Genomic DNA, 9644 nt, shown 5'->3' on the forward strand with positions numbered 1-9644 from the left:
CTCGTCCCCTGTCGGAGATAGAACAATCTCTCACTCTCATCTGAACTCCGGGTAGTGGCCCCTCGCTGAGTCGGGCCCGTTCCAGACCGCATTGGCCCACTCTAGGGCTCTACCTGTCAGGCAGGAGACGAGGACACTCACTCTCTCTTCGTCCGAGGGAGCTGGTCGAACGGTGGCCAGGTACAGATCTAATTGTAGCAGGAATCCCTGGCACCCCGCCGCCGCTCCATCGTACTGACTTGGAGGCGTAATACGCAAAGCGCTGGCACCGGATCCCGCTGGAGGAGATGGTATAGTTGCTGGAGGGAGGGTAGGTGGGGTAGTAGGGAGACCACTCCTCTCCCAACGATCCATCCTCTCCATCATTAGATCCATAGCTGATCCGATGCGATGGAGGATGGACGTGTGATGAAGGACTCTCTCCTCCATCGTGGGGAGAGGGGTGGTCGCTGCTCCTGCTGGCTCCATATGTGGTGCGGGCTTCTGTTACGACCAATGAGGACAATTGTGAGGAGTCAGGCGCAGAGAGCAAAGATATGGGGAAAAACCACTCTTTAATGTCCAACCAGAAGAACAACTGGTAACGTCAAAACATTGGCGTAAAAATCCGACTTGAATAAAGTACACACTGGAAAATAAATCCAGACTGTGGAAAACCCCAAAATAAACGAACAACCTCATACAAAACAGAAAGACAAGCCCGCACAAACAGAAACGGGCTAAACGAACTTAAATAGCACCACCCTAACAACCAAACAATAAACAGGTGAAATCAATTAGTCAAAACCAAACGAAAAGGAAAAAGGGATCGGTGGCAGCTAGTAGACCGGCGACGACGACCGCCGAGCGCCACTCGAACAGGAAGGGAAGCCACCTTCGGTAATACTCGTTACAGATCTTAGAGATCCTTTATGTCTCTATTTTGGTTTGGTCAGGGTGTGAGTTGGGGTGGGTATTCTATATTCTATTATTTGTATTTCTATGTTTTGGCCGGGTAGGGTTCTCAATCAGGGACAGCTGTCTATCGTTGTCTCTAATTGAGAACCATACTTAGGTAGCCCTTTTTTTCACCTGTCTTTGTGGGAAGTTGTCTTTGTTTGTTGGCACTATAGCCATTAGCTTCACGGTTGTTTTCTCATTTGTTGTTTTGTTGGCGTCATTTTTTATAATAAAAGAAAATGTACGCTCACCACGCTGCACCTTGGTCCACTTCCTTCAACAGCCGTGACACAGCTGACGTGTTAATGGAGTAGATGTGCTATTTTCAAATGAGGAATGTGTAGAGATATGAACCATGTCTGCCCAGTTAGCTCATGTGGTCTTTGTCTTGCAGTTTTGAAAGATGGACATTTTGCTACTCATTACTATATGGAAATAACAACACAACTCTATTACAACATAAAAATTATACACATTGTTGATGTTAACTTTCATTATTGCCAAAACCTCTCAAAATGTTTTTGTTGAAATTTGATTTAATTGGACCATAATAAGAAGTTTTGAGGAAGGAGGCACTGAACCATTTAATGGAGAAAAATATATATGAAAACTAAATTTGTTCTGCTGTATAATGCTTGTTGAAATTCTACATTTGAAAAATATTACTGCACAGTTAAGTTTAGATAAGGACACATTTTTGGGAAAATACTGACTAATATTGACAACCTGTTCTCTGTTTTATTTAGTTTATAAACGGTGATTAACCATTATGGTTTGGTGAAGGTGCATTTATTCAACCGAAGTGAAAGCAAGGTGAGCAATGTTGAAGTTTTAGCCACAAACAATGTTGAAGTTTTAGCCACAAACAATGTTGAAGTTTTAGCCACAAACAATGTTGAAGTTTTAGCCACAAACAATGTTGAAGTTTTAGCCACAAACAATGTTGAAGTTTAAGCTGAAACCAAATAGCCAGGTAATGGGGAAGGTAACATGACCCACAAGCAAATATTTATATTTGAGTGGAGAGATTCCTGAAGTGGGCCTATGCAAACAACGTGTCATTATAAAGAGATCAGGATGAGCAGGGTCATTACAAAGATCAAAGATCAGGATGAGCAAATACAGTGCATTCTGAAAGTATTCGGATCCCTTCACTTTTTCCACATTTTTATGTTACAGCCTTGTTTTTTTCCCTCATCAATCTACACACAATACCCCATAATGACAAAGCAAAAACAGGTTTTATCATTTTTTTGAAATGTGTATAAAAAAAAAAATGAAATATCAAATGTACATAAGTATTCAGACCCTTCACTCAGTACTTTGTTGAAGTGCCTTTGGTAGTGATTACAGCATAGAGTCTTCTTGGGTATGACGCTAGAAGCTTGGCACACCTGTATTTGGGGAGTTTCTCCCATTCTTCTCTGCAGATCCTCTCAAGCTCTGTCAGGTTGGATGGGGAGCGTCGCTACACAGCTATTTTTATGTCTTTCCAGAGATATTCGATCGGGTTCAAGTCTGGGCTCTGGCTGAGCCACTCAAGGACATTCAGAGACTTGTCCCAAAGCCACTCCTGTGTTGTATTGGCTGTGTGCTTAGGGTTGTTGTTCTGTTGGAAGGTGAACCTTCGCCCCGGAGCAGGTTTTCATCAAGGATCTCTCTGTACTTTGCTCCGTTCATCTTTGCCTCGATCCTGACAAGTCTCCCAGTCCTTGCCGCTGAAACACCTCGCCACAGCATGATGCTGCCACACCATGCTTCACCATACTGATGGTGTCAGGTTTCCTCCAGACGTGACGCTTGGCATTCAGGCCAAAGATTTCAATCTTGGTTTCATCAGACAAAATAATCTTGTTTCTCATGGTCTGAGAGTCTTTAGGTGCCTTTTGGCGAACTCCAAGCGGGCTGTCATGTGCCTTTTACTGAGGAGTGGCTTGTGGAGACCACACCACCCTCTGGAGAGCATTACGGTTGTGGGCGGTGCAGTTGCCATACCAGGCTGTGATACAGCCCAACAGGATGCTCTCAATTGTGTATCTGTAAAAGTTTGAGGGTTTTAGGTGTTAAGCCAAATTTCTTCAGCCTCCTGAGGTTGAAGAGGCTCTGTTGCACCTTCTTCATCACACTGTCTGTGTGAGTGGAAAATTTCAGTTTGTCCGTGATGTGTACACCGAGGAACTTAACATCTTCTACCTTCTCCCCTGCTGTCCCGTCGATGTGGATAGGGGGGTGATCCCTCTGCTGTTTCCTGAAGTCCATGTTCATCTCCTTTTGCTTTGTTAACATTGAGTGAGAGGTTGCTTTCCTGACACCACACTCCGAGTGCCCTCACCCCCTCCCTGTAGGCTTTCTTGTCATCGTTTGTAATCAAGCCCAATACTGTTGTGTTGTCTGCAAACTTGATGATTGAGTTGGAGGCGTGCATGGCTACGCAGTCATGGGTGAACAGGTAGTACAGGAGGGGGCTGAGCACGCACCCTTGTGGGGCCCCAGTGTTGAGGATCAGCGAAGTGGAGATGTTGTTTCCTACCTTCACCACCTGGGGGTGGCCCATCAGGAAGTCCATGGCCTAATTGCACAGGGCGGGGTTGAGACCCAGGGCCTCAAGCTTAATGATGAGCTTGAAGGGTACTATGGTGTTGAATGCTGAGCTGTAGTCAAAGAACAGCATTCTTACATAGGTATTCCTCTTGTCCAGATGGGATAGTTGCGGTGTGCAGAAGACCAGGGGACCACACTGCCTGTGCTGGGCCCATGAACATCCTAGTTGTGAATGAATAAACACATTTATTAGATAAACAAGAAAAATGACTGAATAAATGCCTTATAGATGACCACTGGCTCATAATACCTTTTGAAAGCCTAACTACTTATATTGTAAATATAAGTGCCTGACTGTCATACATGTACCCCATACCTTAAAGGGTTAATTACTATTACAGTCCCTGCCGCTGAAAAACATCCCCACAGCATGATGCTGCCACCAACATCCTTCACTGTAGGGATGGTGCCAGGTTTCCTCCAGACGTGACGCTTGGTATTCAAGGCAAAGAGTTCAATCTTTGTTTCATCAGACCAGATAAACTTGTTTCTCATGGTCTGAGAGTCCTTTTGGTGCCTTTTTGCAAACTCCAAGCGGGCTGTCATGTGCCTTTTACTGACGAGTGGCTTCCATCTGGCCACTATCATAAAGGCCTGATTGTTAGAGATGGTTGTCCTTCTAGAAGGTTCTTCCATCTCCACAGAGGAACTCTGGAGCTCTGTCAGAGTGACCATCAGGTTCTTGGTCACCTCCCTGACCAAGGCTCTTCTCCCCCGATTGCTCAGTTTGGCCAGGCGGCCAGCTCTAGGAAGAGTCTTGGTGTTTCCAAACTTCTTCCATTTAAGAATGATGGAGGCCACTGTGTTCTTGGGGAGCTTCAATGCTGCATAAATGTTTTGGTACCCTACCCCAGATCTGTGCCTCGACACAATCCTGTCTCGGAGCTCTACGGACAATTCCTTTGACCTCATGGCTTGCTTTTTGCTCTGACATGCACTGTCAACTGTGGGACCTTATATAGACAGGTGTGTGCCTTTCCAAATCATGTCCAATCAATTGAATTTACTACAGGTGGACTCTAATCAAGTTGTAGAAACATCTCAAGGATGATCAATGGAAACAGGATGCACCTGAGCTCAATTTCGAGTCTCATAGCAAAGGGTCTGAATACTTACGTCAAGGTATTTCTGTTTTTAATGTTTAATACATTTGCAAATACTTATTAAAACCTGTTTTCGCTTTGTCATTATGAAATATTGTGTGTAGATTGATGAGGACATTGTTTTATTTAATCAGTTTTAGAATAAAGCTGTAACGTAACAAAATGTGGAAAAGGTCAAGGGGTCTGAATCCTTTCCGAATGCACTGTATTTCAAATTAGTGCATGTCATGTTTTCCCCCCACTTATTTAGCTAAGTGTTTATGTATAATACAACCAATGGCTACGTTAAGGAACTGGAACTTTCTCTCCCTTTTTCTCTGTTTTCTTAGATTGAATTCCATATACAACCTTCTGTATTTGTCATAGAACGGTGCTGGGACTAGTTTATGTGGATGCCGATAGATTTCCAGCGTTGTGCTTCGTTTGACAAGAAGTGAAAAAGTGAAGGGCCATTCAGCGAATGAAATAGGTGGGACTTTCCAGTCTCCAGTGGTAGTGGCTATGTAATGTAATCCAACACCAGAGGCACTCGTTACTACAGCTCATAAACCCACTCGCTGGGCTGAAGAGACAGATTCAGAAGCGAATAAACATTCATAAAACAAATAAATTACACAGACAGTCCCCAAATTGACCTTTATTGTAATACATGACGACTTGTGTTAATAAAAAGCACTGTATACATTTCTAGAAGGCCTAGATGGCTATTACCTTACCTATGTGTTATAAAAGCCAATCAAACTACTTGTTAGGCTATATTGCAAGTAGCCTAGCAAGTAGCCTAGCGTCTAATTGTTCCCCCGAATCCCCCTTCACTAATTAGCCTACTATAGTAGGTATTTCATACAATATACAGCCAAAATATTAGGCCTTAGGGCCATGCACAGCCCTTTTAGGGGGCAGGAGCTCAAAATGGACTAAGCTCCCCACTTGAGAAAATATATACTTTCATAATTCATATCTCGAAATTCACAACATACCAAAATGCCTCTGTAGCAAAAATTCTAGCATAGTCGTATTTATTTCTGCAACAACACACTCATCATCACAAGTTGTAAGCAAGCTAGTTACAGTGCCTCCTAAAGACATGAGCCCTATCTGTGCACGTGCCTGTTAGGACTAACTGGCAGGAGTAGGCTACACAATCTGTGTCAATGTGTGTGAATGTGTCTTTCTCTGTTTTCTTCCTACCTCGACTGCACCACAGCAGCTGATCTGTCATTTCTCACAGACACAGCACTTGGACTAGCAGAACCAGAACTTTTAGCAAATAAATTGGTTAATTGCGCACGTTTAGCACCGTCGGCCTCAAGCCCTTTTTTGGTCTCTCTTTTTTTTCGGCACCACTTTTCCTTTTTTCTGTTCTGACTGAGTGACTGACAGAGAGTCAGAGTGGGTCTCACTCTATTTGATGATGGATGCTTGACTTTGAATGTGAATTTGCGTCAGCTCAGCCAATAAGAAAACTGTGCCGGCCCATCTTGGTAGGGGGGCTGGCCGTTGCCCAATGGTCAGCCAAATGCTCAATATAGATTATAGTGACGACAGCGAAATTGCGCCAAAATCATTAAAAAACAGGCCCATGGGCTGCCGGCCATGTAATGTTTTTTATTTATAACATATATTTTTTGGTCAATTTCAACCAGCTCACCCCAAAACAAGAAGTCCCAGGCTTTCTGGCATTTTCCAAAATTGCCAGATGGCCAATCCGCCCACGGATGTGTCTCTCAATGGGGAGGTATATTGATTACAAGGTGAAAATGTTTCAGAAACTCTTGGTGAAGTCCAAGGCTGTCTGTCATTATACCCTCACACAAGAAGAAACAATAAAAAAAAATGCCATATATTGATAGCAGTTCAGGTTTTCTTCAGTTTCCCCCAAAAATACATTTTCTCCAGTAAAAGAAACATGATGCAGTATGAATTTAGCAGTCTGCTATTTGGCTTCCACCTGGCACCTGGAAAACAAAAACAGATTAATGATTGTATGCAGGTGAAAGTTTCTCCCTACAGAATATGCCCTGGTATGCCCCTGCTAGAGGAACTAGCTGGCCCATTGAAACACACAAAGGTAAAATGGATGTCAATCTTCTCGACAGTATGTTATAACCGTTTGAACTTGAAGAGGCTTGAAAGTCAATGGCCGTACTATGAACGGACCACACCAATCCTGTCATCAGCATAGTCAATTGTACAAAAGGGATTTGTTATTTTCTATTTATTGGCAGTCTTCCTCTCATCCTTATTGGCAGTCTTCCTCTCATCCTTATTGGCAGTCTTCTTCTAATCCTTATTGGCAGTCTTCTTCTATTCCTTATTGGCAGTCTTCTTCTAATCCTTAGTGGCAGTCTTCTTCTAATCCTTAGTGGCAGTCTTCTTCTAATCCTTATTGGCAGGTTTCCTCTAAAACATCAGAGGTCAATTTGTGTTGGTTTCAGTTGTAGTTTTTCATTCCCAATGATGGTTATCTGGTTATCAAGTGTCCCATCCTTCTCTGTCTTCATCTCAACCTCCTCAAGTGGTCTGCCTACTTTCATCGCATGGGAATAATAGAGAGATCAGGAGAATGGTCTCTCTAGTTGGTGTTGATGGTGGGGATAAAGGAAGATTGATGCCCCTGTTCTCATCATCACAGGTGTTTGCTTTTATGAGCAGTGGCTTCCACAAGCAGTTTCTCATTACACTGGGCTGTGCAGGAGGGCCTGCATTCCTACAATGCTCTGAGGAGTGTGTAATTTAGGAGACTAAATTTAGGGGGAGGCAAATCAGTTTTTATTAGAAGCAGACTTAAACAGAGATTCACCACACTGTGGTCGGACTTGAAACCAGCTCGTTACTTGCTCCTTTTCATGTTCAGAATGCTGCAAATCTCCTTCCTGCTGAACACAGTGAAAAACAGTCATTTGAGTATTCTTTAATTTGTTTCATCATGACTGGAGACAGTCTCTCTTAACCATTTGCACATTGATGATATAGCAGCAGCTGATAGACAATTTGTCAACAAAATTCTTGTCAATGCACATCGATTCATATGCTCTCATTTTAGGAGACACTCAAAGATGTCTTGTGGCAACAGAATACACCTAAACAAACTAATTTATGCAGACTCAAGTAAAATAAAATAAGAAATACTGCTCTTCCGTAGCAGTGATCTGCAGACTTAAGATCAAACTGCATTGCAGAAGGGTTGGATTCCACTGTGAGTGCTAATCAATCAGCATTGGCATACTAGAATAAAGGCCAGGTAAATGAGGCTGCTTGGTGTTCCTCCAAACAAATATTGGTTTGTCCAGAATGATAATGCTATGAGTCGCTTAGGATGTCCCCCAAAGCTACAGGTACACGAATGTCTGGCCTTTTTAATGGAGGAATTGTTTCCCACTCTTTCTTCTTCTTTCAAGCCAAACATCAGTAGCAGGCTCAAGTTCCCATGGAGGATCCAGTCTGACACTGAGGTCTGCTGGGAGATTAATGAGGAGGGAGTTCCGTCTCCCTGTCAGACACACAGGTCATTGTTCAATCAAAACAGGTTACTGTGTTTCCAGAATAAGTCAAACACATTCAGTTGCTCTATTATTTTTTACTGATCAATGTAGAACTCAATATCATTACATATTTATTACATTTACATTTACATTTAAGTAATTTAGCAGACGCTCTTATCCAGAGCGACTTACAAATTGGTGCATTCACCTTATGATATCCAGTGGAACAACCACTTTACAATAGTGCATCTAACTCTTTTAAGGGGGGGGGGGGGTAGAAGGATTACTTTATCCTAGGTATTCCTTAAAGAGGTGGGGTTTCAGGTGTCTCCGGAAGGTGGTGATTGACTCCGCTGACCTGGCGTCGTGAGGGAGTTTGTTCCACCATTGGGGTGCCAGAGCAGCGAACAGTTTTGACTGGGCTGAGCGGGAACTGTACTTCCTCAGAGGTAGGGAGGCGAGCAGGCCAGAGGTGGATGAACGCAGTGCCCTTGTTTGGGTGTAGGGCCTGATCAGAGCCTGAAGGTACGGAGGTGCCGTTCCCCTCACAGCTCCGTAGCTGTGAGGGGAATAACATAAGTAATTATCTTACATTTAAATTCAAATGAATATGGCATAAGTATTAAACAGATGTTCTACTGTAATTCTAAAGGCACAAACATCAGGTGGTCAGGTCAGCTGGTCAAAAAGCCATCCCTGTCTCCTCCACTTTATAGTGCATTATCACCTAATTGGAGGCAGTCAGCTGTTTAACAAGGAGCCACAACTCAGTGCTGAGCTCTACCACCAGACACTGATAACATGGTTCTCTGTCTCTGTCTCTGTCTCGCTCTCGCTCTCTCGCTCTCTCGCTCTCATATCTATCTGTCTCTGCAACGTCAGCTTCTGTTCTCTGCAGTGACTGTGAGCCGAGAGTTTCCTGTCTAGTCAAGCCAGACACAGCATTACTGTTCATGTGTTGAAAGTCACTACATGATAGATGGTGCTCCACATAGATAACCCAGAACATTACATCAGTCAAAATGAAATAAAGCCAAAGGATAGGCCAAGATGAAAAAGATAAGAAATGTTCAGAAGAAACTTTTTAATTCATTTTATTTGCATTGTGACAGAGAAATGAACTGGGAACTAAACATGGAATTGTATGACTGTAGAAAAAGACCAAACAACTCAGGGTGTCCTGAGCCACATTGACAAATAAGCTGTTGTTATATGAACATATCTCACAGATTTCCAGATGTAAGATAGGCAGACTACTCAGTAATGGAAAATAACTTGTGTAGATATGACATTCACATAGATAATAGCAGCTTTCCGCTAGACTGGCTCCAAAGTGAGTTGAGCACATCTAATTCCTTGCAGCTCTGCCTTTGATCTTGTCTTACATCTGTGAGGTATTCTGTGTTTTGGGCGAGTTTGTGTCCCTGTGTGTACGCCTTAATTAATTGCAGCCTCCCAGTCCTTTGCTTCTCTCGCTTGCGATGACATCACAGGAGCCAACATGGTGTCTCCCAGA

The sequence above is a fragment of the Salvelinus alpinus genome, chromosome 25, assembly GCF_045679555.1.
Source record: "Salvelinus alpinus chromosome 25, SLU_Salpinus.1, whole genome shotgun sequence".
Lineage (NCBI taxonomy): Eukaryota > Metazoa > Chordata > Actinopteri > Salmoniformes > Salmonidae > Salvelinus > Salvelinus alpinus.